General features: G+C 43.6%; 1 long non-coding RNA gene across 1 annotated transcript; it reads left to right on the forward strand.

The window, feature by feature from the left end:
- LOC105982258 lies at positions 1-2,028 on the forward strand. The gene is made up of 2 exons (XR_001174878.1): positions 1-563; positions 907-2,028. It is a non-coding gene; the product is annotated as an uncharacterized LOC105982258 (long non-coding RNA).
- The last annotated feature ends 14,268 nt before the right edge of the window (positions 2,029-16,296 follow it).

Raw genomic sequence — 16,296 nt, forward strand, 5'->3', positions numbered from 1 at the left:
GTCTATGGTACATCACCTGAGTTGTGGGGTAAATGTAGAGAGTGTCAATCAAAGGCAGAGCTCTCAGAGCTGGGAAGGAGGCTCTAGATGGCGGCTGTGCCTTAGAGAGAGCGCGCTCTCTCCCTGCCTCTGCCTCACTTTCCGCAACTTTCCCTAACTTTTGGGCAGCCTCAGGGGGCCCCCACAGCCCCCTGCCTCCTACTGACTTTCTGGGGTCGAGTGGAGCCTTTTTTTAGAGAGAAAAGCAGCTTTGGGGAGCTTTCTCGTCGTGCCTTGCTGGAAAGAAGCCGCCGTACTGAGATCCCAGGTCGTTGTTTTTGCAGCTCAGAAGCCATGGCGCACCTCCATTTTTGTGCGCTCTCCTAATGAGGTTTTTTTCCCCTTCCGGACCCGTTTTAGTGTTGATTATTGCTTTATTTTTTGATCAGTTAACATTTGAGGATTGTTTTATTTATTTTTTGTTTTTTTACCGGAGGATTTTGGCTTTATTTTGAATTAATTTGGATCTGATATTTTTCTGCCACTAGATAGGACTCTTGCTTTGGATAGACTACATGGATCAGGTAAGTTCACGATAATTAATGATAATTTCAAAGATTTATATGTTAAAGCTTGTTTTATTTTGTATAAATAAGAGAAATTCCTGAGTGACGCAATAAGATTCAGAGATTGTTATTTGTATCCAGTGTGTTAGTTTGAGAAACTTTCCTCTTGATAGTGATGCTTTCACTGTTGGGCTCATCTGCTTTTGTGTTTTTTTTAAAAGTAAAAATAGAAATATATGTTTTTTCGGTGCTTACAGTTACTGCATTATATCAATGTCACTAACATCGTCAGGACTCTGTTCCTGATAATAAATACCATCCATAGAAGCTGGGACCTTACCTTTCTTTCAACTTTTGACAGTAAATACCTGGGCACGGGACTTCAAACACAGATTCCCCCTCCCCCTTAATATTTAAGAATTAAAAGATGATGAGAAATAAGGACAAAAGCCAAGAGGAGGACAGTTCGCTACCCAGCAATGCTTCGAGGTATGAGCTATCAACTTTCTTCCTTTTTTGCCTTTTTTGGGGGGACCTTTGGCTTACAGTTGTTTACCTTGACAGCCATGGATTACTATCTGTATGATTATAAGTATTTTTCTTATTTCAGTTTGTTTTTTAAAGTGTGACCTTGAGATTGGTAAAATGCCACACCCTAATTTTTTGGTAGCAATTTATGAAAGTTGAGTTCTGACTTAAGGCCTCTTACAGTAGTCAAGAGGTAAGGTACCTCCATTCAAAGGGGCCTTTCCTGTAAACTACAGTTTTTCTGTCTGTAAATTTCAGTTTTCAGGTTTTTGTGGTGCAGAAAAATGACCTTGTGGGTTTAGCCATTGCTGCATTGCACCATTTTACATACAAGGCACATTTTTTTCTTTGAAGAATCTCGGATATCCCAACTTGTAACTGAGGGCCATAGAGGAGCCCTGTAGTAGTAAATTATAGTAAATAGACATTTGAGAAAGTTCTATGAATGAAAAAATGTACATTTAAACATGAAATTGTAAAAGGCACCCTTTGACTGATGCCTCTCAGTTTATATTTTTATTTGACTCTCTTATTTCTTTTGATACACCTGATATTTTTAGACAGTTTTGATGATTTATCAAAACATTTACCTGGTTACAATTCCTGAATTTATGAAATCAAATCTGTGATCACAGGAACCTCACAATGCTGTCATACTTATACAGTGTTTGTTACTGTGACTTTATTTATAATTGTATAGTTTATATTTAAAATATTTTAATATTTGGATCTGTATACTTAATAAGATAGTGCTTTCTGGTTGGTAGTTGTATTGTATCTTTACATTTTGGTTGTCGCTTACATTTATTGATTTATCTCGACAGTCTGGAATGCTTTTATCTGCTGAAGCTTAACAAATATACTGTTTGTTCAAATCATGATCTGTTTCACATTCCTTGGAGTAGCTTATTAGTGACTTAAGTAATAAAGCTTCTAAGATGTTTTTGTTGCATGATCTCTGTATCTTAATTTTTTCTTAAAGTAAGTGCATTTTTTGGTGTGTTCTTATGAATTGTCCTGTTGAGATTTTCATCTTGAAGTTGAATAAGGTTGTGATTTTTTTCTTTACAATTTTGATCTTTCTTTGTAAAAATAGCTTAAAATATTAGGCTAGAAATTTGTTAGTTTTGAGTATGGTTTATTATAAATGTTTAACTCTTAGATTAAAAATATTTTGAACCCTACTTTTGAAAATAGAATCCCAAATCCCTATGCAGGTTGTCATACAATTTTGGACCTCTATGAATTGCCCATTTCATTACTGGGGTGTGTATATATATATGTGTATCTATCTATCTATATATATGACACAAAACTTCTAATAATTCTAACTCGAGTTTTCTGGAAAGTGACAATTTGAAGAAATAGGAAATCCTAGGTGTATTTGACGAATCATTAAAGACCAAATACTAAAATTGTCACTCCCTTGAGTATGTGATTTGCATATAGGCTTTTGCAAGGTTTGTGGTCTCATGGAGCAGGCTGTGCTGCCTAACTGAAAAATGGGGCAGTATATTTTACTGATTGGAGAGACGTGGAAGTTTTCACCTATTTGACTGCTGGTGGAGCTACTGCTGTACAAGAAGCATAGACTTAATGACTTTTTGTCAAGTATACTTTGAATCACATACCTGAATATCCAGAAATTTTGGAGATTCCTTGACAGATGAGTTATGTTTAAGTTACTGCATACATTATTGATACACGTACATAATCATGACATCACTTCCTCTTAAGATTTTACTGCTTAAAAATGGTGGTATTTTTTCAAGTAAGATACTTTCAGTGATCTGAAGTGAAGGGAGTTTCCCCTGCTTGGTTGCTGTGTCATCAGAATTGGAGCTAAGTTTTTATGGCTCAAAGAGGAGTATTAAGGGAATAAACCTGGCAGCCCCAGGCGCGGTGAGGAGGGAATGGCAGGGCCAGTAACCTGGGATGGCTTGCTTGAGCCACCCGGGGGAGGTATGCACATTTTCGTCTGTTTCCTGTGTTGGGACCCAGCGCGAGCACCCTTCCGTGGTTATGTAAGCGTGTGCCTCCTCGAGGTCTGCGCCTGTCTAGGAGCTTCGCCTCATCGCAGGGGTTTAGGAAGGTGACGTGAAAACGGGTTTTAGAGACACCTTGGTACTTGTGAAGTTGAGTGAGGCACACGGACCCTGGCCGCTTGAAGCCCAGCCCAAGCTGGCCTCGTGGGGCTGGGGCTGGGGCTGGCCAGCGGGGCCTGGGCCCGAGCGCAGGCTCTGCCTCCGCGAGCAGCCCGCCTCGGGCCGGCTGGGTGCGGGGAGCCCCACGGGGGTTCGCGGCCTGCCTACAATGGCAGACGGCGGAGCTTGTGGACGGCAGCAGGCAGGGGCGGTGGCAGCCATTTTATGACGCCGAGAATACTTTCAAAACCGGGAATTCGGTCAGGGCCCAACACCAAACGAGCCTCCAGGCCGCAGCGGCCGGGCCTCCCCTCCCGCGCCTCCGTGCCGGCGCCCCGGTGCCGGGAGCAAGGGCGGCCCGGCATCTCGTGCGGGAGCGGCTTGGGGCGCCCCTGGCACCTGGGTGCGGGCCCAGCTCAGTCACAAAATGGCTGTTCCTTTGTGCCGCAGCGCCGACAGACATACTGCATTGCACTGTGTACTCGCCAGACAGCAGGAAGTTGCCGTGCCGAGTTCAAAGGCCGGCCGGCGACGGCGCCCGCCGCTGATTGGCTGCTGGCGCGCCTGGTAACAGCCGGGTCAACGGCGGTGCCGGCTGGCGGGTCCCGCCTCCTTGACGTCACCCCGCCCAGCGTGGGGAGGGGAGCGCCGCGACGCCGGCGTGCGTGCGTGCATGCGCGTGCGCGGGTTGCCCGGCGAGCTGCCCGCGGGGAAGCCCCGAGCGCTGGCCGGAGCTTTCCGGTGGGCGGTGGCGTCGGCTCCCGGGCAGGTTTTGGTGGTGAGGCGGCTGGGGTGTGCCCTTCCTCGCTCCCTCGGGGCCGTCTGTGGAGAGGCGAGGCCGAGGAGACCGGCCCTGGCGCTGGCATTTCCGCCGCCCTCCCCGCTCCCTTAGCCGGGTCCGCCCCGCCCGCGCGGAGCCGCTTCCGAGGCGCGGGACTTCCGTTCTGTCACCATTGACGGAAACCGTTTCCCGCTGGAGGGGGGTCGGCAGGCCGCCCTCCGGGTGTGAGGCCGGCGGCCCATGGCTCGCCAGGCCGGGGAGGAGTTCGTGAACCTGCCCCGGTGCCTGTTCACCTGGTGCCACTCCTTCCTCCCGGGAGGCAGACTCAGGTCAGTACGGACGGTGACCACCAACCACCAAGCACCGCCGGCCGGGCACCCAGCACCAGCACCCGCTGGCGCGGGACCCCAGAACCCTCCAAAAGTGCCCGCGCCGCGCCGCGCGTGCCCGCAGCACCCCATGCCGGCATCCGACGCTGGCATTGGGTGGCAGCAGCCCTCCGTCCCGACCGGCTGCAGGCGGGAGCCATGCGCGCCCGCGCCGCGCTCGGAGCAGAGGCCCCAGCCTGGGCCGCCGCCGCTCCTTCACTTCTTTAAAAGTGGATCAAGTGTTACTTGGACACAGGCGTGCAGCTGGGCACAGGTGGTGACACCTGTAAGCTGCTCCGGCTGAGATCTGAGGATCCCAGCTCGAAACCAGCCCAGGCCATAGAATGTCCACGAGACTCCTCTCCAGTTACTCAGCAGAAAGCCAGAAGGGGAGCTTTCTGGCTCAAGTGGTGTAGCGTCAGCCTTGAGAAAAATAGCCAGGGAGCAGCATCCAGTCCTTTGAGTTCAAGCTCCCGCACTTGCACCAACAAGCAAACCCCACAACCCCCCCCCCAAAAAAAAAGCAACAAAAAAACAACAATCTTCCACAGCCACCAAAATCAAAACAGAAACCCAAACAACAAAAACAACAGGCATATGGGCCATTTGAGTGTACATAGAGATGCTTTCTTGGGCAAATTCCACTTTCTGAAAAGGGTAACCTCACTATAATAGTGTTTGTAAGTTCTTGTAGCATAGGTTTACTGGCAGGAATTCTTTGGAACACGTGTGGAAATTGGCTGAACAACTGGATCTCAAGTATTTGTATAGAAGTGTACATGAAGATTGTACACGTGATGTTTACGATTGCGAACCAAAATGTATTCCCTAGAAATTAACACCCTTGCAGACTTAAATACTTGTAAGGATTTCAATGGCTGCTGTGGTTTTCCCCATTTCACTTGTGCTTTGGAGGTAAGGGGATTTGAACTCACCCTTATGCTTGTTTGGCAGGTTTTTCATCACTTGAGACACACCCCCAGCTCTGGTTTCCAACACTTACCTCTTTTTTTTTCCCCCCAAATTTTAAAATTGTATCTGTCATTAGCAGAAGAAAGTAACCTGAGCTCCCTTTCAGTGCATGAAAACTGAATTATTAAAGTTTTAGTATTTGCTAATATGTCCATAAGTTTTTAAGTGTGGGGATAGAGTTAGACACATTGTATTTATACTTGGGAAGATATACATACCTATTTCATGCAACAGGCTTTAGTCCAATCTTTCCTTCTTCATGAGTTAAAAATGTGTATTTACAGATACAGCAATTTATTCACGAACTGTTGGCAAGCCTGGTAGAGCTAATTAACATTTTAAAACTTTTTAGGCCCTCCCCTAAGTTCTTTCCCTCCCCCTCTCCTCTCTGTCTTTTCCCCTCCCTCTTTTTTTCCCCAGTGTAGAAGAATCCTTGGACTGGCAGGGAAAGAATAGTGATTAATAGTTTGGTATGTGTATTCTCTTTTATAGATGCAGTTTCTAGTTATTTGATTCATTAGTGACTAACACCTTTTGTACAGAATAAATCAGCGTATATGGAGTTTAAATTTAACAAGTTCTAGTATACGTTGTTGCTTGAGTGAGTAGGGAAGGGTAACTTCTACTGGAAACTTGGAATTTGCGCTTTACAGCGACATCTGAAACTGAAAGACTGCTCCGTATTTCACCTGTAATTTCCACATTCATGTCTCATTTCTCACACTTGTTTCACATTCATTTACCCAATAATTTCTCCCCAGAATTTGGTGCAGTGAACTTGTGCCTAAGTTAAAAAATAGAATACTAGTAATTTTGTTCTTTTTTTTTCCCCCCATGGCTGTGAGCTGTTCTTAAACCTTTTCCTAACAGCCTTTGAACTCAGATGACTTCCTGGAAGAGGTGTAACTTTAACAAAGGGTAGTTATAAAAGAAAAATCACCTGAGTTATTTTGTTAGCTTACCTATCTAAAAAATTTAGACCTTTTTCTAACAGCCTTTGAACTCAGTTGGCTTCCAGGAAGTGGTGTTAACTTTAACAAAGGGTAGTTAAAATTATCTGAGTTATTTTAGTAGCTTGCCTATCTTGAGTGATGTCATTATAGCTGAGTAACTCCCCTCCCGCATTCCAGCCTGACTGGCTAAGCTCCCATTGTGGTCTAAGTACTTGTGTTCGTGGTTTAGAGTTATTAGTGTAAAGCCAGAATAAGTACAGTTTGACCCAATCATCTCAGGTGCTGGTCCTATTTTATATTGTAATCTGTAATGTAGCACAGTGTTAGGTATACAGGTTGTAGGTCTGTAATGGCCTTTGCTTCTAATCAAAAACTTCAACTGGGACAAGAGACAAATATAAATACCTAAAATGCATGGAGAGTATGAGGTGGGCCCTGGGTCTTCCTGAAACAAACGATGGCTAGCTACCCATTGACATGTTTTTGGAAATAGTTTCGGTTTAGCATTTGCTTCTCAACACTTCCGGTTATGGGTCGTGTATTTTGGTCATGCATCTGGTAGTTCAGACACTTTCTGGGTTATATTTCATGCTGAAAGGTATATTTCAGTTCCCTTTCCTGGAGTCCTTGTAGCTTGGAAAGAGTCTATTCCCTTCGATTTAAGGGCTCTTAGATAAGGAGGCTGCCTGGCTAATACTGTTCCTGGTCTTATCATCAGTCATCTTTTTATTGGGCACAGACTTCGTGTGTGTGTGTGTGTGTGTGTGTGTGTGTGTGTGTAATGCCAGCTCAGCCTCTACTGGGTGGTGGGTGGCACGGTTTCCAATTGAGGACATGGTTGGATTTGATTTGGGGAGGTGTGGGGCAGTACTGGAGTTTGGACTCAATCTTACCTGGCAGGTCCAGTACCCCCCCCCCCCCCCCAGCCAGGTCCTGACCTTATTTTGCTTTAGATAGTTTTCAGATAAGGTTTCTGTCAGGAGTTTTTGCCTTGGGCAGAGGACCTTTGCCTCCAGAGTAGCTGGGATTACCAACATACCTACCGTGCCAAACCCCTGAGAAATTTCTCATTTAAAGATGTAAATGATGTTAATTATCCTTGGGTGTTCAGATTAAAATACAGTATCCCGAAGCTCTTAGTGTAGACCTTATCTATCACATTGGAAGTACTCAATGCAAGTCACTGTTCACATTGTTTTATTGTTGCTGCTTTACTGTTTCCCCCTTCTGCCTTTCTGTGTTTAAAGTGCCTTTTTTTTTGGGGGGGGTGCTGAGCTTTGCTTGAGGATGGTAGAGGTTGTCCTTGATTACTAAAGAAGTCTTTTTTTTTTTTTTTAAGGTGAATAATGGGTGAGATTGGAGAGAATGACTTTGGGAGGTTAGGTCTATTTTATACTTAATCTCCAATACAATTTTTCTGAACTGTGACAGTTTCTTAACATGAATCACCTCTGTTCACGTAGATAACCCACAAAACTGGTTTACCGTCTCTCTGCCTTAGTTCTCTCAAGTTGTTGGAAGTAGAAAGGCAGAAAAAAAGTCTTTTCATCCTGAATCCTCTCATGCAATGCTGCTTGTATATAAATTGAACAGCAACAATATATATAACCAACACAATCAACCTAAATCTAATTGTGTGTTAGCCTTAGTGTGCAGATTTTTTTTCTCTTCCTCTTCCTTTCCCGTTTGGTTTACGAATTTGTTGCCATCTACTTTTTTTTTTCAATTTAGTTATAATTTATCTTTTTTTTTTCCTCTTCAATTTCAGACCTTAGCTTTACAAAATGTCAATGTAGCCATGGTGGCTCATGCCTGTAATAGTAGCTCCTCAGGAGGCTGAGATCTGAGGATGGCACTTCAAACCCACCTTGGGCAGGAAACTCCTGAGCCTCTTTATTTCCAATTAATACCAAAAAAAGCCAGAGATGGAACAATGGCTTTAAGTGGTAAAACACAAAAGCTCAGGGATAGCAATTCAAGCACAAAAAAAACAAACAACAAAATATTAATATCCAGCCCCTTTTTCCAGATTTAAATTTTAAAAGCTTTCCTAGCTTATGCTTCCCTAGATTGACTGGGGCTCAGTGTTCCAAATCTTCCCTTGGTGCACTTTCTGGTCTTACATCCTTTGTCCAATTTCGCTTTCTTTCATTTATTTCCTTGATCTTTGACGGTAGGTATTAGGGCTCAAACTGGTGCCCTGGGCTTGCTAGGCAAGACCTCGCCACTCAAGCCACCTTGTATAGGTAGGGTGTTGGGACTTTTGCTTGGTGCTGGCTGAGATTTCCATCTTCCTATGCCTCCCATGAATCTTGGAGTTCTGGAAATAAAGGTAGGACAGAGTTTTGGGACTGATGAAAGGAAGTGAAAGAACTTTTGTGTTAAAATGTCATCCTACAGAATGGCTTTAGACATTTCTAGGATGTGTATGTGAAAGATGTGTACTTTTCACTCAATGGTTTTTTTTTTTTAATTCAGCCAAGGGTTTTGATGAATTTATTGTTCCTAATAATAGCCAGTTAAAAAGTAAGTGTTGTACACCAATGAAGTATACTATGTTGATTTCATATAAAAAGATGGACTGTTTTTGAAGTGATTCATGAGCACTGGAGGACAAATCAGAAAATGAAATAAAATGTAGTAACTTCTTCCAGATGCTATACTTTCTTATTCCATGACACAGCTTTCACTCTGTAAAATTTTGTCCCTAAAGGAACTTTAAATCTGTTTTGTGCCTTTTTAGCTTGACAATATTCCTTTTCCATTACTTTTCCAAGTACCCAAGGTCTTCTAGATGTACCTGAAGCTCCCTCACCTGGTTTGAGATCGAGAGCAGGCAGAGACTCTGAATGCAGAAAATACAAAGTAGGGCTAACAGTAAACAAAACATAATTGTCACTCAGTGGTTTTATTTTCTCTCTGTCAGTGATGGGGCTTGAACTCTGGGCCTGGGCATTGTCCCTGAGCTCTTTTGCTCAAGGCTAGCCCTCTAGGACTTTGAGCCACAACCCATTTTGAGCCACAGTCTGATTTTCTGGTGGTTAATTAATTGGAGAGAAAAGTCTCATGGACTTCCTTGCCGGGGCTGGCTTTGAACTGCAATCCTCTAAGTAACTAGATTGCAGGCATCAGCCACTGACTGGTGTCAGGCTTTTTTTTTTTTTTAAACTCTATATTAACTAAGCAACGAGGAAGCAATTTAAAAGTGATGTTTGTCATTCCACAGTGAGTTGTAAATTGTTTCTAGTGTTAAAGTGACTTAATGATTTTTAGAAAACCTCTTAGGTTATCTCATTCAAATGGTGTATTGCTAAGTGTCATAATGCCTGACAGCTGCCAATTTGTGTTTTCAATTTTAACTAATGAAGGAATTTTATTTTATTTTATTTTGTCAGTTGGGGCTTGAACTCTGGACCTGGGTGCTGTCCCTGAGCTTTTCAGCTCAAGGCAAGCACTCTTAACACAGCGCCACTTCTGGTTTTCTGGTGGTTTATTGGAGATAAAAGTCTCACAGACTTGCCTACCTGGGCTGGATTTGAACCGTGATCTTAGCCTCCTTAGTAACTAGGATTATAAAGGCATGAGCCACCGCCACCTGGCCCATGAAGGAAATTCTATTTTGTGCATATTTTATAGGAAAAACATGCCAAGGTAAATTTACATTTATTGCTTATTTTGCAACACACATTACTTCAAGAATCTATATATTTATATATGTATATATATTTCTTTTTCCTTTTCCTTTTTTTTTCTTTTATGAGGGTCTTTTTTTTTTGGTCGGCCGTTGGGCTTGAACTCTGGGCTTGGGCATTGTCCCTGTGCTCTTCAGTTCAAGGTAAGTGCTCTATCGCTTGAGCCACAGTGCCACTTCTGGTTTTCTAGTGATTTATTGGCGATAAGAGTCTCATGGACTTTCCTGCCGGGTTGGCTTTGAACCGTGATCCTTAGATCTCAGCTTCCTGAGTAGCCAGGATTACAGGCATGAGCCACCAATGCCTGGCTTATGAGGGTCATTTTATATGAGGGTCAGTATAGCAGAAATACTACTGATTCTCTTAAGGTTGGTTAATAACATCACAGTTTACCAAGAGTTGCCTTCCTTTGAAGACCTGTGGGTGCTCCTGGGTCCTGCTGAGCTCTTCCAGTCACACCCAAGGCAAAACGGTTGAGTATCTACCAAAGATTAGAAGCTGCTCATCAAGTTTGCTGATGCTGGTTCGACTTGTTTTGCCTTTTGGCAGAGTATCAAGTCAGTGGATGAGAGCCACTGAGATGGTCTCAATGAATGAAAAAATCAAGACATGATGCTGTCGGAGAAGCCAGCCAGCCAGCAGTCACAGGCCTGTTGCTCTGAAAGCCTGTGTCTGCTAGAGCTTCACTTCTGCTGTTCATTTGTGAGGCCTTCCCAAGTTTATGAAGAGATCTAATTATCATTCCTATGTAATTAGAAACTTGAAGCAGAAGGGGAGGAAATAGCAGTAGTCTGTGGTTGTTTGGTCTGGCAGTTGGTTCTAGGCTTGCCTATGCATTTTGAGAGCAATTAATTGCATCATTTTGTTGGGGAAGAGCAAGGAGATAGGTGGAAAAGATAGTGAAAATGGGAGACATTTTATACTTTTGCTGCTCTTAAACTTACAAGTTTTAAAGAAACAAACAAATGCACAATGCATCAGGTTCTCACCATCAGAGGCCAGGATTTTATTTTGCATCAAAGTTTCCTCTGAAAATGTAGCCCCTGAAGAGATTGGGAGGAGGGACGGGTAGGTTTCTAATTTATTTGTTCATTTACTTTTTAAATTGGCTTTTATTAGTTGTGCAGGGGGCTTCTCATTGTTACATCTCTGCATGTGTTTATACTGTGTTCCAGTCGGTTTGACCCCCTTAATCACACTCTGGGCACCCTTCTCCCTTGGGGTTAAGGATGAGTTTTAGAAAGGAGGAAAGATGGATGGTCTGGAGGTACTGGAGACCTCCAGAAAACTTAGTCATCCTGCAGGTGGACGGAGTGCCACCTGTGCACTTTGGATTTGGTTAGAGTTGTGTGTGTGTGTGTGTGTGTGTGTGTGTGTGTGTGTGTGTGCCGGTCCTGAGGCTTGAACTCTGGGCCTGGGTGTTTTCCTGAGCTCCTATTGCTTAAGGCTAGCACTTTTATACTTGAGATATGGGGTTTAACTGGATTTGGTTAGAGGTAGGGGTGTGTGTGTGTGTGTGTGTGTGTGTGTGTGTGTGTGTGTGTATTTGGTTAGAGGTGTGTGTGTGTGTATTTGGTTAGAGGTGTGTGTGTGTGTGTATTTGGTTAGAGGTGTGTGTCTGTGTCTGTGTCTGTGTGTGTCTGCCGGTCCTGAGGCTTGAACTCTGGGCCTGGGTGTTTTCCTGAGCTCCTATTGCTTAAGGCTAGCACTTTTATACTTGAGATATGGGGTTTAACTGCCCGAGCTGGCTTTGAACAGCGATCTAAAGATCTTGGCCTCCAGAGTAGCTAGGATTACAGGCATGAGCCAACAGTGTGGGCCTTGGTTAGAATTTTTGAAAAAACTGTTCTGCATTGTCCTTAGCTTAGCACCCGTGGAAATGGAATAAAATCATGCCTTCAAAACAGTGGCTTTCAGGTTACAACATTGTTGGTATTTTGCATTGGTAGAGATTTTTTTGGTTGTTACTACAAGGGACAAAGGTGCTACTGGCATCCACTGGGCAGAGGTGCAGGATACTGCTACCTCCTCTGCAAAAAGGCCAGTCCTCTCCCTCACCCAACATGTCACACTACGGACAGTGTTCATTACTGTGAATGTTTGTGCTTGCAGCCCCTTGCCTTTGATTCTTAACTGACCTGATTATGGAACCCCTTTTTTATAGGACTGTGGGCATAGGCTTCACATTTTATGTTGGAGCTTCTAGTTAGGCCATTTGATCTCCCTTAAAGTTTGAAGTGGCTGTAAACACCACCTGTCTTACAGAACTCTAAAAATTATAGCCTCCAAAGTAGCTAATAAGGAAAGCAGAATCATAGGGCTTAAAAGGATTGCTTGTTCTTGTTTAGTGTTCTAAATGTAAATACTTTGTTTGAGAGGGTTAGTTATACCTAGTTATTAATGGATTTCAGGGGAACTTTTTCGACTTCAACTGCTTTTCACAGCTTGGCTCTCTCCTTTTTATACTATACTAAGAGTCTTTAATATATAATATACTGCCTGATCCTGATGAGGTATGCAATTGCAAGATGGTTCAAGATTGAAATCTGATGTATTTGTTGTATCTCCCTGATTACCGGAGACTTACATAAGTTTATTGGTTATTTTAATTTCTGTCTCATTTCAAAATATTTATTTGAGTCTGTATTCACATGTATACATTCAAATAAATAGTATATGTTGAATATAGATTCATATATCAAAATATATACAAATATACATCAAGTATGTTTTTTTAAATATACTAGAATATGAATTATATATTCTAATGAATGTATTAAATATATTAAAATAAATAACACATTCTCAAGTAAATATATATTCAAGTTAATATGTATATGCACACCACACACACAAACACACTTTTTGCCAGTCCTGGGCTTGAACGCAGGGCCTCGGCACTGTTCCTGAGCTGCTTTTTTTGCTCAGGGCTAGCGCTCTATCTACCACTTGAGCTATAGCACCACTTTCGACTTTTTCTGTGTATGTGGTACCGAGGAATCCAGTCCAGGCTTCATCCATGAAGGCAAGCACTCTGCTATTAAGCCACATTTCCATTTCTTTGTTTTTTTGTCAGTTGTGGGCTTGAACTCGGCTTGGGCGCTGTCCCTGCATTCTTCAGCTCAAGGCAAGCGCTCTACCTCTTGAGCCACAGTGCCACTTCCGGTATTCTACTGGTTTATTGGAATAAGAGTCTCACAGACTTTTCTGCCTGGGCTGGCTTTGAACTGTGATCCTCACATCTTAGCCTCCTCAGTAGGTAGGATTACAGACAGGCATGAGCCACTGGCTCCCAGCTCCCATTTCTGTGTGTACACAAAACACACACACACACACACACACACACACACACACACACACACGATTTGTTTTGAAACAGTGTCTCTATATAGCCTGGGCTGTCCTCTAACTCAGATCTTCCTGTTAGTGTTGTGATTATAGGTGTACACTACCACCTTGTATGGCTATATCTAATATTCTGTATTTTAATAACCTTACCTTTCTCTATTTTAAAAGTAGTTTTGGAGTTTGAGCTTGGTAGAGCCTATGCTCTACCATGTGAACCACACACCTTCAGCCCTTTTTGCTTAGTATGACCTTGTTTAAGTAGAGTCTTGGGATTCCCCCCTCCTCTCCAGCAAGCCTAGATAGAGACCCTCCTATTTATGCTTTCCCTAGTATGAAAGGTAGACAGGCGAGCCTCCATGCCCCACCCACCATACCTCTCTTGCTGTTTGTTGAGATGGGAATCTTGATGATTTTTTTGCTTATGTTGACTTCAGTTTTTACCAGTGTGAAGCTGGCTTTATTTCCATTATTTTAAACGTAGGAGTGACTGAGAAGGAATAGTTGCACATTATTAGCTTGTCCATCAGATTCTGTAATTCAGACTGGAATGGCATCTTTTAACACCCTGGGCTTTGTCTTTACAGGATTTATTGTAGGGATTAGACACTTTATATATTGTTGATATAAATTGATGATAAACATTGCCTATTGGTGATACAAGCTTAGTCTGGAAATACTTTCTGTTATAGATGTGCTTTGTGTTTTTCCAGATTTTGCTTTCGCCAGCAAAATACTCAGATTCTGCCAAGTAGTTCAGCCATTTTGTAAGTTGTTAGGAAAATAAACACCACACAGTACTGAAATGGCTGGCTGCTCTTTGTACAGAGAGAACCCACAGGCCTGCTGTTTTAATGGAATATTGCCATGTTGCCCCCTTGTGGCCTTTTGGAAAATAGGAAAAACAGAAGAGTAAGCCTTTTTAAAGCTTTCAAAACCAAGTTACTAGAAATGTTTAGTTGCTCCATTGTTGCTGGTTTCAGAAAGCATTTTTAAAACATACTAATTCCTTTTTATCCACATGTGAAATGTTAAAACTCCCCCCCTCCCTCAGATCACATATTACACTTAACAAAACTGTGGAGGTTGAAGAGGCTCCCCAACTCAGGGCTGTACCAGGTGTGATTGAGAAATTCATGTGTCTAGCCTCTCTGTGGACTTGGTACATGTGATGATGTGTTCATTGGCACAAATGAATGAGCAGTTCATGCCTGCTTTATGGTGTGCTGGCAGGTGGTTAATTTTTTGTGTACATAAACAAGGTGTGGAGTAATTTTGTTTTGGCATGTGCACGCAAGAGTAGCTTCGGTGGGGTGCTGGGGACTCACGCCTGTCATCCTAGCTACTCAGGAGGCTGAGATCTGAGGATCATGGTTCAAAGCCAGCCTGGTCAGGAAAAGCTGTGAAACTTACTCAGAAAACCGGAAGTGGCCCGGTGGCTTAAGTGGTAGAGTGCTAGCCTTTAGCTGAAGAGCTGAAGGACAGCGCCCAGGCCCAGAGTTCAAGCCCCATGACTGACAAAAAAAGAGTAGCTTAGGTCTAAATGTATTGCATTTCGGAATAGAGTGGGTTAGAGTTCCCACACAGGCTTAGAGCTGTTGTTGTACATGTCCTGAGGGAACCTGAGCATTCAGTGATGCCTAACTGACTCGTGGGAACTTCTTTTCTTAAGACAGAGCCCCTTTCAGTGCCCTCCCCCAGTAGAAAGCTGAAAGGCCCGTCAATGGCAATTGTTACTTGGACCGGCCCTGGTTTCCAGTGTGCTTGCCTGTTTTGCCTGTCTGTTGGCAGACTTCCAACTTTGTCAATTGGTGTGACTTCTGGCTCGGAAGACACAGCACAGGGTTGGTAAATAGGAAGTTCCTTGTTCTCCTGTTCCTTTTAGGCCCACACCACACATGCCTTTTCTATCTTTCTTGTTTTGGTTGCTTGTCCTGAAGCTGGAACTCAGGACCTGAGCACTGTCCCTGAGCTTTTTTTTTTTTGTTTTTTTTTTTGGTAGGTCATGGGGCTTGAACTCTGGGCCTGAGCGCTGTCCTTCAGCTCTTCAGCTCAAGGCGAGCGCTCTACCGCTTGAGCCATAGCGCCACTTCTGGTTTTCTAGTAGTTTATTGGAGGTAAGAGTCTCATGGACTTTCCTGCCTGGGCTGACTGAGACCCCATCCTCAGATCTCAGCCTCCTGAGTAGCTAGGATTATAGGCGTGAGCCACCGTGCCTGGCGGTCCCTGAGCTTTTTAACTTAAGGCTTGCACACCATCACTTGAGCTGTAGCTCCACTTGAAGCTTTTTTGTGGTTCATTGGAGATAAGAGTCTCACTGATTTTCCTGCCTGGGCTGGGTTTGAACCATGATCCTCAGATCTCAGCCTTCTGACTAGCTAGGATGACAGGTGTGAGCCACCAGTACCTGGCAAGGAGGAAGGAGAGGGAGCTGTGGAGGCGAGAGGCAGTCTTTATCACATTATCAATCTCAGAGTCTGGATTCTTGTTTGAGGCAGGCCCTCCGGATTGAGGCTAATGTGCATATATGTTTATAAAGCTCCCAGAATGAGTCCAATTTGCAACTATTGCTGAAAGCTGTTGGTTGGATAATTACAACCAGACTGCATTCTTCCTTTTTGGGTTACATGCTTTAGTTTGGTTTCTTGTGATTCTGTTTTTGCCCTACGGGAAATGATAGATGTGGATGAGACATAGGATTCATATCAGTCTGGTTTTAGATTAAGATTCAGAAAGGTACAATGGAGAGTTCCCTAACTACTCTTAAAAAAATATTTTATGCCAGGCGCTGGTGGATCACGCCTGTAATCCTAGCTACTCAGGAGGCTGAGATCTGAGAATCGCGGTTCAAAGCCAGCCCGGGCAGGAGAGACTGTGAGACTCCTATCTCCAATAAACCACCAGAAAACCGGAAGTGGCGCTGTAGCTCAAGTGGTAGAGCGCTCGCCTTGAGCTGAAGAGCTGAGGG

Source organism: Dipodomys ordii, unplaced genomic scaffold (assembly GCF_000151885.1).
Source record: "Dipodomys ordii isolate 6190 unplaced genomic scaffold, Dord_2.0 Scaffold15, whole genome shotgun sequence".
Taxonomy (NCBI): Eukaryota; Metazoa; Chordata; class Mammalia; order Rodentia; family Heteromyidae; genus Dipodomys; species Dipodomys ordii.